Source organism: Cydia pomonella, chromosome 13, assembly GCF_033807575.1.
Source record: "Cydia pomonella isolate Wapato2018A chromosome 13, ilCydPomo1, whole genome shotgun sequence".
Classification (NCBI taxonomy): Eukaryota; Metazoa; Arthropoda; class Insecta; order Lepidoptera; family Tortricidae; genus Cydia; species Cydia pomonella.
Genome location: NC_084715.1, coordinates 1,646,901 through 1,663,047, shown reverse-complemented (window position 1 = coordinate 1,663,047; position 16,147 = coordinate 1,646,901). Strand labels below are relative to the sequence as shown.

At 36.7% G+C, this 16,147-nt stretch overlaps 1 protein-coding gene across 1 annotated transcript in view; it reads left to right on the top strand.

The window, feature by feature from the left end:
* Positions 1 to 16,147, top strand: part of LOC133523955 (calmodulin-binding transcription activator 2) — a 314,418-nt gene that overhangs the window by 89,372 nt on the left and 208,899 nt on the right. Inside the window, exon 2 of the mRNA XM_061859685.1 lies at positions 5,372 to 5,486. The gene's annotated coding sequence lies outside the window, so the exon portion shown is untranslated. The remainder of the gene's footprint in view (positions 1 to 5,371; positions 5,487 to 16,147) is intronic.

Sequence of the window (16,147 nt, the reverse complement as noted above, 5' to 3'; positions counted from 1 at the left end):
CATCCCTACTTTTTGAATAGTCTATGGTTAACTCTAGTTGTTGATCTATGGCCGTTGCGATGGTTCATGTAAGAACATAGTTTTTGTTTCTCGGAGAAAAAAAATGTAAAACTATTGATGTGTAAGAAGATTAAATAAAAACAAAGTTGAAGATAATGGTGTATATTTCAATTAAATAATTAACAGGAAAACATCGTGAGGAAACCGGACTAATCCCCACAAGGCCCAGTTTTACCCTCTGGGTTGGAAGGTCAGATGGCAGTCGCTTTCGTAAAAAGTAAGTAAGTAAGTAGTGCCTACGCCAAATCTTGGGATTAGTTGTCAAGCGGACCCTAGGCTCCCATGAGCCGTGGCAATATGCCGGGACAACGCGAGGAAGAAGGAAAGTGTTTATGTTACGAGCCGGTTTCGACCACGTCGAATAGCACTCCACTAGTTCCAAGTTGGCATGTTAAGTATTTATAAATTAGCTCGCTTTATCTTCGCGTTTGCTTTAGGGACGGCTTTTAAAGTAACTAGCAGTTATATCTACCATCGCCCGTGCTGACCAGACTTCGACCTTATTTGCTAAAAAATAAGAGGTACGTATGGTTAGTTGTGTTGATGTTAACATGGTTGATGTTGTTAATGATTAAATGTAAACTTTATTTGAATGAGATAAGGTCGATGTTCGGTTAAGTTTGTTGTAATCGAGGGATAATTGAGATTTTAGGATATGTTTATCTTAAAAATCGGTTGAAGTTTTGAGTTACATTTTATTACTGCTTTAAATAATTGAAAGTAGCATTTAAAAATATTATAATAAGATATATACTTACCTAATTTACTTTCCTCGTATCGAAATGAAAAGTAGTGTTCAACTCGGGTAAAAAGCATCCGTTCTGACTCGAACTATTAGCGCTCTCATTCCTTAGGAGCGCTAAAATACCTTGTCATTAATCATCTCTCATCTCTTGGTTTAAACCGCGATAAGAATACGATTTAGCACATATGTCATTTTTTAATTAATCCATGAAATGACACTGTCTATGGTACTATGTGCAGATAAATGAAAATACTTATTTCAGTTTTAAAGCTTGAATAAAACATCAAATTCATTATACTTTTCGTTATTCAAGTAATTTTCCGCAATTCATTCATATTATAGAGAGATAATTAGCTATGTGACAGACAGACAGTCAGTATAATATATAGTATTACGGAATCGTATTCTTTATTTTATATATTTTCTTTATTGGAAAAAAAACAGATACAGGCTAACACCTCTGGAGTTGCAGGCGTCCATAGGCTGCGGTGACTGCTTACCATCAGACGGGCCGTATGCTTGTTTGCCACCGTAGTGGTATAAAAAAAAAACATTTACAGACATGATTTCAAAATTCTGATTTCGTTTGAGTAATAATATACTATTACACGTATATTAAAAATTATGGATATATACAGATGATTACTATAACTAGCTTACATCTGAAATAGGCTTAGGCATTGTACCAAGGATGCTGGCGGTATTTCCTCGTCGTAAAGCAATACTGATACGTTATGCGAGGAAGCCACCAGCTCTCCGGTCACCAGTTACGTCAACCAGACGTTTCGCGATTTCTGCAAATAACTTGTGCGCGCTGGGACTCCATGGACCTAGAGTTTCAACGCCAAATGGTACAAAGTGGTACTCTCTACCGAGGATCTTATATTTATTACATTTCAAAATTTCGGCGCTTTCCACCGCTGCGCCTGCTGTTACATTACACGCTGTAACAATTCGTCTATAACCTATCAAAGTAGAAATCAATGTAACAAGTAAATCTGCGTACCAAGCGATCGATCGTCCATTTCATTATCAGCAATCGTCTAATAGCACTGGCAATCGATTCTAATGGATTACTGTCACATCATTAGCTTTTTGCAATTGGGGCAGTCGGTGTTACAGTTTTGGATTTATGTGAATTGATTAACGTACTATTTTTAAACTGGTCAAGTTTAATGTTTAAAGATTAGGATACGTCTTAATGGAAATATAGGTAAAAAACTTAAGTAAGTCACCTGTTGTATGTGGTTGTGACGTGTTCGAATAGACAATACATGTTTAAAAGACACACACAAACAAAACAAATGTCTATTCGAACACGTCACAACTACATACAACAGGTGACTTACTTAAGTTTTTTACCTATAATTACTTTAGAATGTAGTGTAAAAAGTAAGAGTCATACGAATCCGCCGCCAAAATGTCGCTCCCATACAATCAGAGCTACGCTCTCGCTTTAGATAGTATTTTATACAATCGTGATATAATAGAGAGCTTTTTAGTCGAGTTGCTGAGTTACCTAAGTAAGGTAAGAGATTGAAAAGCTTGATTATATCACTATTGGATACAATAATTTTCATACGAGTCATCTAAAATAGTCCATTTTTACTATAAAACATAAATAATTAATAAATATTGGGAAGTATCGTTTACTTTTTTCTATGGGTGCGCGGTGGGACTTGACTATAGCGTAGCGAAATAAATCTTATAGTTGAGTGGGAGCATGGGCTCCTCATGGACATGTATGGACATGAAAAGTACGCAATTATAGTTTGGTATACGAAATCTTAATTCAACCATTACAGTCGACGAGTAGAAAAACGACATACTTAAATTAAATTATTCTTGTCATGTACATATTTACTTACGTAACATATATCTATGTCTGGTACTAGTTTTCCAGCTATAAATTGTTATAAGTAGGTATACTAGTATTTTTTTTAATACGAAATTAGAAAAAAAAAAATAATTATTTCTTTGTTAATGTGATTGAATTCCAAAGTGTCCTAACCCCAATTCTTAGTAACACTACAAGTAACAATAACACAACAAACGCATAAATTCCACTAATACTCGTACAGTCAGCGTCGAAATCACGTGCGAGCCACAAAACACGGTTATCTAATATGCATTTTATTGTCGACCGTACTCGCGGCGACGAAAAGTTACGGTAGCGTCGGCAGAATAAACTGAAATATTTGTACCGATAAAATGAATATTTTTTAAATGTTATTTAATACTCTTTATTGCACACCTCACATAGTTTACAATAAATGTACAGAAACAAACAAAGACAATTTGATAGAGGTAACAACAGGCGGTCTTATCGCTTAAGAGTGATGTCTTCCAGACAACCTTTGGGGCAAAAAATCGGAGATAAAAAAAATGGAATATACGGTAGGTGGCACAAAGAAAAACAACAAAAAAATAATAAATAAAAGTCGAATTGAATATAACCAAACAACACAAGACATTAATGTGAATAAACATACATATAGACATACATACTTAAACAATATTTATTAAATAAAGACACAACAGTGTCATAAATAAAATAAAAAACTAAGGAAGGGAAAGATAGTATTCCTTAAAATTTGATTTGAAGGAAGTAATAATAATAATGACGGAGGTTTATAATTATTGTGCATACATACTGCAATTGTATTGCGGTTTTCTCTCTTTCGTATCATTTTGACATTTGTCTGAGTATACTTCTCTTGTATCTGTATACCAATATGAAGAAGTTGAATATTCAAATGAGGTTCCTGGCGCCCTTTAAAAACAATAAATCGCGATTATTTTTATTTACTTATTTACAACCCACTTAAAGGTTACTTTGTATCAATGCTAGCTCCATAAGATTCTATAAGCATTTACGATCAAGAAGGTCGAATGTTAGACTTTCATCAGGATAGCCGAAAGCATAAAAGTTGTCAAAGTATCAGTAAAGTCGGTACGGTACGGTTTGTAATAGCACTTTCTCACTTTTTTCTAATTAAGTCAGTGCAAATATTAGTCAGAGTCTAGCTCTCCGTGTGTAAGATTCGATAACCACTTCCGATCAGGAAGGCCGAATGTTAGACTTACTATCTGGATGGCCGAAAGTATAGCATTGATAAGGTATCAGGGCTATAACCGCGACAATCGAAGTTCGTCAATTGCGGGCATTTTCTCAGTCACTCTAATTACGTCTTAGTGAGAGTAAAGGAGAAAGATCTGCGCAATTTGCAAATTTCGGTTTTCGCGGGTTATTTGTTTTGCTGACGGTACACGCGGCAGCTCGGTCCTAGGCTACAGCCTACCGTGCAACTTTGATGACGCACTACAACACATATGCCGCCTGCTTATTTGTTCTGTTTTGTTCAAGAAATAACACTAAACTAGCATAACTACGTGCCTAAGTAGAATACAAATAATACGTTAGTTATTTATTTAGTCGTTATTTTGGTATTAAAACTAGTTGCACAGCACAGTGTTACTACGAAGGCACTGCGAATCTACAAAAAGAAAATCTAAAGCACACTATATCAAATTGAGAATTTGAAACAGTTTTTTTTTTTCGTCCATCTGGACAGGCTAAAGCTCTAAGCTATACTGCCTTGTCATAAGTAGGATTTTTCTCTTTTCAGTAAGTTCAATCCAGTAAACGTGAATTTTGAATAGACAGGTATATACTCATTCAATTTTTTTTAATAGCCTATTAGAGTGTCCTCTCCCCTTGATTTCCACGATTCCCGATTTGGTGTTTCCTCCGGCCAGTTGTTCAGGAAGCTGTCCAAGTCATCCCGCCATCTCCGCTAACTCATTCAATTACTAAATGAAATAAAAAATACATTAGGAAACATTTTTTCCGTTATCACTTTGATACCAAGACAATAGTTGATAGAAACGTCAACCGAAACTTAAATAATGTATGGAAATAGGGTATGTATAATATATGAATTATAATAAATAATAATAAATATTTGGGGACAATCTTACACACATCGACCTAGACCGAAACCAAGCAAAGCTTGTACTATGGGTACTAAGCGACGATATATATATCGTCATACACGTATATAGATAAATACATACTTATATACATAGAATTTGTATCAGTGTTTAAATCGAAACATAATCATACCGAAAACCTTACAATATTCAACGTGATCCAATTACTTTATTTAATTTTATTGATCACCTAAGTATTTGAGCGACTATTAATTTCATATGGTATACGTATTACATTTATATTAATCTTATGTTTTTACCACGTACCTATGTCATTCTAGGTAAGGTTTTATAGATAACCTGGGACCATCCATTAATATTTAGGCTATAGGACAAAATTATGCTAATTAATATGATTCACGATACCTTTGAATAAATTATTTTCTTTAAATAATTAAAAAACTCTCAAAGAATATAAGTAAAACATTTACCCGGTTCGAAGGACCATATTTTCCAACAAAATAAAAGCTTATCTAAACGCTACTATTTATTAGCGCTAAAATAAAATACAAACATACTACGATACTTTTTACGTTTTTGATTCTAACTAAACTCCTTTTCTGTTTGTTTCAGCTCCAACCCAAACAACCAATCCCTGTGAACCAATGTGCTAGCACGCTGGCAGGGTACGCGCGGCACGCGTACGCGGGCGCGTACCTCTCGCGCCCCGCGGTACCACTCAACGCAAGTAAGTTATATTACCCACATATAAATCACCAACCAATATGCTAGTCCGCTGGCAGGGGCGCGAGAGGTACGCGCGGCACGCGTTGTCGGGCGCGCACCTCTCGCGCCCCGCGGTACCACTTAACGCAAGTAAGTAATTATACATACATTAAAATCAATCCATTAACTACTCGTTTCGAACATTAAGATACTTACGTCAAAAATTTCCCAAAAAATACGATACGATATATGGATTGGATATGTCCGTGTCAAAAGTTACGTTTTTGTTTGAAGAAACGTCACTCATATCGTATCTTTAACAATGACACTGCTGCATTTTTAACTTTATACAGTATAATCTTGATTTTTATGCAAAAACCGCATAGTATTACACACTGGCTCCGCCTCTCCGTGCGAATCGTATGACGATTCGCGCTATCGAACGGCTGCAATTTATTATTGAAGTTTATTATAAATGAGTTTTATCGTTGTACGGAGTGAGTACTCTCAGCTTACTTATTTCCCTATTGTAGTACGGTATGAGTTGTACGCAAGGTGTTCACCTCAATGCAAGTATGGGCCACCTCACACTACCGTCTTTTGAGCGTTGGCGTCCAGTGAGCGCTATAAAATATAGCGTCGCTGCGCAGTTGCGCCAACATTGCTTCGAGCAGCAGCTATAGAGTTGACTAGACGCCGACTCCTGGGAGACGCTAATGTGGGGTGGCGCTAAGTACTGCTTGCACGCTCTTAACTAAAGAGAATAACCCTCATTGTGTAGTCAGAATCTCCACCCACATAACTTTACCTGCCATATCAGAATCAGAAATTTATTGGTAAAACTCAACATTTTACAGGTCATTTTTTCTTAACCTAGGTACAAAAAAAAAAAACTAAAAATAATTTAAATAATTCATTAAAATAATGGTTCAATGACGAATAGGTACAATTATTATGCAATAGGCAGTTATCTATGTGAGTAGGTCAATGATATACCTAGTTCATTGAGTGTTTTAATTTTCTCAAAAAATTCTTCAATGGTGTAACAAGCCATGAGTAATAAAATATTTTTCAGTTTATTTTACATAATACGAGTATCTTGGTAAATGAATCCCTCAAAAATATAATTTTGACATAGGTACTCTTTTGGGATATACAAGGTCCATTTTTATATACAATAAATGTAAAAAGTAACATATACTCGTATACTAAAAGACTATTTTAATTTTTAAGTTACGTTTGAAACAAGTTTGTTAAATCGGTATTGCAGCCACGTCAGTTGTGACCTACATTTAAATACGTCACGGCAATAGTGTATATAGATTTCTAGATATCTAGGATTTGTACCGAAATAGCTTGGTACCGGTATAGGTATGGCAAAATAGAGGCCGAATATGATATCGATGTAATTTTTTTCAATACCGCCTCTTTTCCTCATGGAACCGCATGCAACAATTTCATTTCTTGATTTATTGATATTTTATCTTATTTGGATACGACCTTGGGTCAGCGTTTGCGCCTCACACTGATTGGTCTTCACGAAATATAATTACTATGGGCCCATTTCTCGAACGGTATTAGACTAATATTATTAGTCCACGAAATGTCAAGTCGTATGAGTTACCATGGCAACACACTTATAATATTTAGAATTCAACAGGGCCTATTTCTCGGACGGTATTGTTATTCTTATTGTATTGTATATTATGTCATCAAAACGATATCTACATGATATCGTTCGCCCGTGCGCCTCGTACGCTCAATAAATGTCCTGACAAGTGCAAGCGAAATAAATTATGAATAACCAAATAATATATATAATTTAGATATCTGGGGCCCATTTCTCGAACGGTATTTAGGCTTTATTAGTGTGTTGCCATGGAAACCCATACGACTAGACAGTCTGTGGACTAATAATATTAGTCTAATAGCGTTCGAGAAATGGGCCCCAGATATCAGGCGAGTTTGAATTAGGCTCTAGGTCGTATCATAACATAGAAATCATAAATTTGACGACCGGTTTGGCCTAGTGGGTAGTGACCCTGCCTATGAAGCTGATGGTCCCTCCCGGGTTCAAATCCTGGTAAGGGCATTTATTCGTGTGATGAGCATGGATATTTGTTCCTGAGTCATGGGTGTTTTCTGTGTATTTAAGTATTTATATATTATATATATCGTTGTCTAAGTACCCTCAACACAAGCCTTATTGAGCTTACTGTGGGACTTAGTCAATTTGTGTAATAATGTACTATAATATTTATTATTTATTTATTTAATTATAACAAATTGTGAAAAACGCATCGGCCTCCCTATACCAATTGTTTCTCAAGTAAAAAAAAACTAAAACCTACTTCATATTCTCATTTTAAGACAGTGGTTTTAGCAAAAAAACTTCGTGTTTCGTTTGAAGGTTAGCATGGCCAAGGCCTCGCTATTGTCAGCTTCTTGAGATCTCAGCTATTATGCAATCTTTAGTGTGAGGGCTATGCTTCATGAGGGAGGTTTTAACACGGTTCGAAATCTTCACACGTGTTTCTCTCATTGATTTATAATTATATTACTTCGTAAAGACGGTCCTTACGAACACTACAAAGTGTGCCAATTGGTTGGTGTGAAAATTGCGTTTGTGCACATGTTTGTTTGTGCGCTTGTTAGCTCGGTATTATGTGAAAGGGCCTATCATTTCTTAAATCTTTGGTAAATAAACCGTAATCATTAAATCAACAAAATCGAGTCCAGTGTACAGGAGTAGGTTATTTGAGTAAATGTATAATAATTATAAATTGAATGTTTTCTTACTTGGCTGGCGCGATGACCCAAAATGAGTCTCACTGAAAGTGGGGTAGGTAAATGTTGTATAGGTCATACTGAGCAACTTCTACCATGGGACCAACCTCGATCTCGCGAAAAAATAATGACTTTCTCATACATTTTGGCTGGCTGATGTTTCGGGGTTGGCCTCATAGCAAAAGTTGCACAGCTTACTTACTTACTTGGCTGGCGCGATGACCCAAAATGAGTCTTGGCTTCCAACACAAGAGCACGCCACTTTGGTTCGGTCCAGAGCGGACTCGCGCCAGCTTTCGCCGACGCCGAGCTCACGGAGATCTGCCTCCACTCTATCCGCCCAACGATATTTAGGATGACCAACAGGACGGCGTCCAGTTGGTCGACCCAAGTAAGCCCTTTTGACTGCCCGATCGTCACCCATCCCTTTGTATACCTTGCAAAATTTATTTAACCTTTTGAACGCCACGCCTATCGTACGCGGCGCGTAATCATGAACCTTGTCGGTACGCATGAAGGTTGATATTGGGCTTGGAGAGGCAGGGACTCACCTTCGAATAGCTCATATCCCGCTGACTCCAATTTTGAGTTCGTATTTCACCACAAACACGAAAATTTGATTGTTCACAATGCACAGCGTTAAAAGTGATGTCACTGATCTTCTTGGAGTATTTTTTTTCACATATATTTTGAGTTTTGACTAGACGAGTGCGAGTTTTTGGGCGCGCGCGCGATGGGATTTTATTCTGCACTGGCAGTTTAAGGTGAGGGTGGGGGTATAGGAAAAGGATGTTGCCATATATAAAATATATAAGAGGTGCGTTCTAGTTGTGTGTATGAGATATTTAAATAAACTTAAATTAATTTTATAAATGTATGAAATTATCACAATGGCGTAGCCAGGGCTGTAGCCGCGCGCGTCATATGACATCTTTGGCGGTCAAAAGGTTAAAGGCGTGAACAACATGTTAAAAAAAAGTTTTCGTCCACATTTACAATGGACTTTTATGGACCCGTTGGGCCATACATCTAAACACGTACAATTTGGCGAATGCCGACCGCACCCGGATTGTCGCAGCAATTGGGTGGAGTTAGGAATGCACGTTATTGCATTACTTGAGCGGTCTTAAACGTGCAAGTTGCAAGCGACTAGCGGGTTTAAGAAGAATTTGTTGATCAATCGAAGTGAAGAAAGCTGACTATTATCTAACTAGTTTATTTACTCCTAATATATTAGATATAGTACTTATATGCTGGTCTGTTACATTAAGACGAAAGTGGAGGACCCGTGCGAAATCGCCTTTTCATACAAACGTAGTCCTCATTTTCCTCTCTGGATATTAACATTATTAAAAACGTTTTGACTCAATTTGTTGTATATCAACCACAGCTATGCTCTTACGTTAGATTTTTTTATTATTATAAGATCCTGCCTCTTATAACAATTTAAAAATCGAAAAAAAAAAATGATTTGAAATCTGGTTTTTTGCTCCTAACTTTAACAATAATCAAAAAATCTAAAAAAGTCAAACGTATGGGCATAGCTATAGCTAAAATACGTCATATAGAATTGACAGGACTTAATCATATATCATACAATTCAGTCACATCTAAACACGTACAATTTGGCGAATGCCGCATACGGCATTGTCGCAGCCATTGTGTGAAGTTAGGAATGCACGTTATTGCATTACTTCAGCGGTCTTACATAGATGCGCCCATGTTGCAAGAGACCAGCGGATTTATAAGAATTTATTTACAACTCGAAGGGAAGACAGCAATCAACGACGTTGAAAAAGAACTAGTTTTTCCAACCATCCGCAGATATCTCTGAGATCAAATATCAATAGAACATAAGCAAATCAAGGACAGTAAATGCTAGGAAATTTGAAGTCTCCCGGGTTAGCGACTATTTTGGTGAAAGAACCCTAGGGGAAATACTTCCATGTTTCATTAATAGTCTACCCGAGAATATTCGGCATTAAGGCAAAGAAGAAAAAGTTCAAAAGCTGCAAACATTTGAGTGAAAATTGCACACATGCAAGTGTCGCTTAACTGTTAAGATTAAATAATTGTAATAAACGTATTTAAAATTTATATATGTATATAGAGAGTCTCTATTAGAGACTCTTACCCGGAGGCAAACTGTAAATTCAGGTTTACAGGGATCTGTTTAGTTTTAATCTCTGTATTGTAACAATGCCAATAAAATGGCGTCCTTGAAACGTCAGAGGCAATTTCAAACTTAAGTACACGCAATTAAGTCCCTTTAAAGTAAATTATTGTGTGAAAATAGTGAAATTTTAAATCAGTGTAAAGTAAATGGTAAACCAACAGTTTTTTTAAACCCCCATATACAATTTTAAATACACATACAACTTGGCAAAGCTGGCTGACCACATTGGAGTATTATTGTCGCAGAACAATTGTGTGAAGTTAGGAATGCACGTTATTGCATTACTTAAGCGGACTTCGTTGCGGTTATGTTGCAAGCGACCAGCGGATATCATAAGAAGTATATGTTTTTTTTTTAGGGTTCCGTACCCAAAGGGTCAAACGGGACCCTATTACTGAGACTTCGCTGTCCGTCCATCCGTCCGTCCGTCCGTCCGTCACCAGGCTGTATCTCATGAACTGTGATAGTTAGCCAGTTGAAATTTCTACAGATTATGTATTTCTGATGCCGCTATAACAACAAATACTAAAAATAGAATAAAATAAATAGTTATTTCCAATCTCGAGGTTCTCATCCAACACCGAAGTTAAGCAACGTCGGGCGGGGACAGTACTTGGATGGGTGACCGTTTTTATAGATAATGGTACGGAACCCTTCCTGAGCGAGTCCGACTCGCACTTCGCCGATTTTTTCTTTAAAGGAAGAATGAAAAAAATACCGCTTTAAAGGTTACAAATTCAAAACTTGCCCATGCCCATGCGGTGAATTTAATTTAATTTAAAATTTTGTAGTAAGTATTCGTTTGTAGATGTATCTGCTGGATAAAAAATAGCTATTATTGGGTTGCGACACGACGGAGCCTACTGCAAACATCCCAAATTCGAATAAAATCTTTGTGCATCTCTATTTCGCCGTATCTTCGCAGTTGGTCATTCGGTAGAAATGCTATCTGTTTGAATACTTTGAATGGGACACTCCTATCCATTGCATCAGAGAGCAAATAAGCGTCACTTTTTATATAAATTTTCTTGCAAATTGATACGTTGTAACTTTCTCATTGATTTTGAGTATAGTATTAGGAAACTGATTTTAAGATTTTATTTTATTTTAAGGGGCTTTCTAATCGTAGTAGGAGAATTCATCTAGAGTGATGCTTACAAACACTACTCTCTTTATTTTTCTGAAAATGTTCATGAGATCAGTTTTAGTTTGAAACTGTCACCCACATTTTTAAGATAAAGCATGGGCAGTTCTGTTTAAATAATATCACACGAAAAATACTCTATCCAGCATTTGAAGAGGAGAGTTCGAAAGCTAAATTCAACCAGATTATATACCCAAAGTGCCTCTAACTTGTACCACACGAACCAATAAATTTGTTCTCAGTTAGAGAACATCGCGCACCTCGTGTATACGCAGTGGGCCATCCTAATGGGTCGATATGGTAGTCTCAAACGTGATAGTTGGATGATTAGATTTCGACCACGGCGTTTTGTGGCATTTCTTACCAAGATGAAGAACATTTTTTTTGAAGTGAAAACTTCTTTAGCGGCGCTGTGCACTTTTTGGGATGAGGAAATTTTTTTAAACTCGCGACAGGTCACGTGACCGACAGATTCGTCAGATTGAAAATTCGTAAGACGGACACGTGACCTGATCGAAAATCTGTTACAACGTCATTGAAGCCGCCGACGCGGCGTAGGAGAGGAAGTGTTGTATTTTACCACTTAAATGATATTACTTTTACACTGATAATTAAAGCAATTCGTGCGAAATTATTCCCTAATCATTCCAGAATATCAAAAATGCACAACGTTAATATTCAAGTTTTTACTTCTGCTGGCACTCCCGGAGTGCAACCAGTTGTTTTTTTTTTCATTTATTTTAATCATGAAATTCATGTAAATTTTTTTTTTAATAAAGTTCAGTTCACTGTCTGTTTGGGATACCAGCGTTACCAACTAAGCTACCGAGTCTTTACAACAATAAAATCTAGGTGGATAAATTTTTCGCCCTCGGAAGCCTTTGGTTTAAAAATTACATCGCATCATTACTTAACAATTTAATTAATAAGCGCGATTTAATCAAAATTGCTACGAGTACGAGAGTCAAACACAAAAGGTTTTAAGACTATTTTTATAAATTTTAATATCCACAGTCTCACAAAAGAAACAAACATTATTACACTGTAATGGAAATAATTTAAATTGTATCTAGATTTTTTACAGTACGTATTTAGGTAGAAAATGAACAGTTGTCATAACAGTTTCGCCTCTGACTAGCTATTATTCTTAAGCTTAGTGACAGACGTCAAACGCCGTAAATGGCGGACACAATTTGTTCCCGATAGCGTGTCTAGTACGCAGTACATTTATGTCAATGATATGATAAACGCACAAATAAAAACCCTTATCAGGATTCTAACCTGACTGCACAGCTGAATATGCATACATATCTAAGTCGGGTGACACTGCAATATTAGGTACCATCTAGCTGATCTGATGATGGAGACAGGAGGCCATATGAACTCTGTGATGAAATAACGAAACCTAATTGTGTCTGTATGTTTTAGAATTGTATCGATGAGTATTAGTTGCATGTGGGAAGAAAAGTCAGCGATAAAAGCTTGTAGGTGCCAAAAATGAAATTTAAGCCAAAAAATGATTACTTTTTGCTCTGTTTATACCTACTTAACTATTCGCTTTTCCAACCAGCAATAAATATCTAAACATTCATTAGTATTAATTTCTAATTTGCACGAGTAGCTGTACTTTGTAAATGAGCCATTATGAATATTGCCGTACGTGTTTATTGCGAGCACGTAATGAGGCGTTTTGTGATTGTTTGCCAGTTTACGAGTAATTTACACGAGGGTAGTGATGGTCACAGGTTGCAGTTATGGTATTTATCTGCACCAATCATCGTAAGCAAACATTGCTCGCAAATATTCCCCAATTATCAATATAAAATCTACACCATATCAAATACGGGTATGTCCTTAAACTACGTCCAAAAGAGAGGAATGGGCATTGTGAATACCATCTCGCTTTGTGTGGTAGGGCACAGCACATCGGATGTCATTCCAGATCTAGAGCCAAGCCCAACTGGGGAAGTACCTGTACCTTACAGAAAACCGCAGCTAAATAGCGCTAGACCCTACTCATAGTGTTGTGTTCCTGTCGGTGAGTAAGGTTGCCAGAGCTTCGCGAGGGTGCGGTGTTTACATGCACGGTCGGCAACGTGCATGTAACTCCTCCGAATTTGCAGGCGTACATTGGTTACGAAGAAAAAATTGTTCCTGAGTTGCTTATGTATGTTTTCCATGTTATTATTAATGTAATTATCTATAACTATGTATTTAAAATATAGAGTATAGTCCTCCTCATCGTTTTCGATGACGGTGACCCTAAATAAACATATGGACGTTGTCTAGCATGAGCCCTAATGTGGCTGGCCAGGCCGAAATTGCTCTTAAATACTCTATTGCACGCATGACAATAAAGTTGGCCAGCTGCGTTGAACGTGTACACATAGGAGGGCTTAGGTCTCTCTTTCCGTAACTGGCGTTTTATGTCTAGGCTAGTGAGGCGGTTATCTTCAAATGTTTTGACACCGTTATGGATGGTAGAACGCCAAGAAGACCTCCTTCCAGCAAGCTCCTCCTAACGCTCAGGGTCGATGGCGCATTATTATTTGGCCATCGCGCCAAATATAGAGTAGTCTAGCACCCAAAACACAAGCTTTATTTAATTGAGTTAACTTTAGGGCTAGGTCGATTTGGATTGTCATATTTTTTGTATTCAAAATGGTTTTGTTTTGCGGTCAACATACTTATTTTCTTTCACCAACGCGCAAGGAAGCGAAAAACCTCTCCCAAACTGCGTTTACGAGTAGGTTAAAGTTTTAGATAAAATCGCAACTGCGACATTTTACATTTACTGAAGAGGATATTATTCTCACCCTGTCAGGTTCTAAAGTCGGTCAAGTATTCCATTAAAACCGGGGTAGTTGTTACCCGAACTTAGCTAAGCCATAATTCCTGATTATAGTCGAAAACTTGAATGTTTTCGGCGTTTAGTTATACTGTAAAATTTCAATCCTATTTTTATCTATTGTCAGATTCCTTGGCTATTTTATATAAAAATGATTTACTTACAATAACAATACATAATGGATATATTCAGAGGATTACTATAACTAGCTTATATCTAAAATAGGCCCGTGAGGCACTGTACCAAGGATGCTGGCGGCATTTCCTCCTTGTATCGCAATACTGATACGTTGTGCAAGGAAGCCGCCAGCTCTTCAGTCACCAGTGACGTCAACCAGACGTTTCGCGATTTCTCCAAAAAACCCCATGGACCTAGAGTTTCAACGCCAAATGGTACAAAATGGTACTCTCTACCGAGGCTCTTTTAATTAATACGTTTCAAATTAATTTTATTTTAAACTTAGGTATAGGTACTGAAAATAATTACTTTATTTTTCTATTAAGCTAATTTTGACCTAACAAGGTTTTGGTTGGTTGGAGTCTGCTCTTGCAAATATTGTCTATACCTACCCCGTTTTTTGATTTTTTCTAACCTCAAAAGTTAGTTTACTTTTGGTTATAATATCAATCATAGAGAAATAAGAAGTAATAGAGTCCTCACTCCATAGATCAGTTTTGGTACCAAAATGCTTATTATTTGCGCAGTCTACATCTAGCATCGAGTAGCGGAACTCTCAGTACTGCTACTCGACAATAGATATCGCGGCAAACAAAAAGTCTAATGCTCAACGATTTTCCGCTAATATTATAACCAGAGTACGCGTAGGAGTTGAAAATAGAGTTACTCGGTTACTCTGGTTATAATATTAGCGGAAAATCGTTGGTACCAAAACTGATGTATGGAGTGAGCACTCTATTACTTCTTATTTCTCTATGGTACAATAATATGTAAACGACACTATAATTTAGTGCATAGTTATTTAGATTTAATTTTAGTGGAAAAAAGTTACCACTACTTTTGACGTGACAGAGTGGTCAGAAACGAAACAACCAAAAGAATTTTGATCCAAAAAGGACTAGTTGTCTTTTTATTTTACTAATAACTTTTTCTCGGCTGCACACGTATACCTTTACGAGTATACATTTAATTAAAATTCAGGGAAAAGCATCGTTATTTATAGAATAGGGAGTTTAATATCAAAATGGAAATTGTATAACAAATCCATTTAAAATCAAATTATAATTTGTTATCGTAAAAAAAAATTATGACCCTACTTAGAAAGAAAAATGCCCTAGTGCAGAAACGTATCACTTTCTGCACACTTCATAGAACAACAATGACCCACTTTCAGAGCCTGAGGAATAAAAACAATGTGACGCTGCGTGGAGCGCTCAACGTGAACAGAATCCAAGCCAAAACAAAAGACGTGAGCGAACCAACCATAATAGCTCATCACGTCTTATGAGGACGCGTAAATTAAAATACTTACCCAAAGTTTTGTCCAAAACACGCGCCAAAACTCAAAACTGGGCCACATAACAAACTTCGTGAACGCACAGACCACAACATCAATCAAACTCTGTAAACGCTTCCATAAACTTCCTAGTTCCAAATTCAAAAGAAGGTTCTTTTATGTCAACACGTTTGACGCAACTGAAAACATCCATAAATCAACCTAATCCGGGTTGCATTATTATTAAAACTGGATACTATAAAGGATCCAATTTT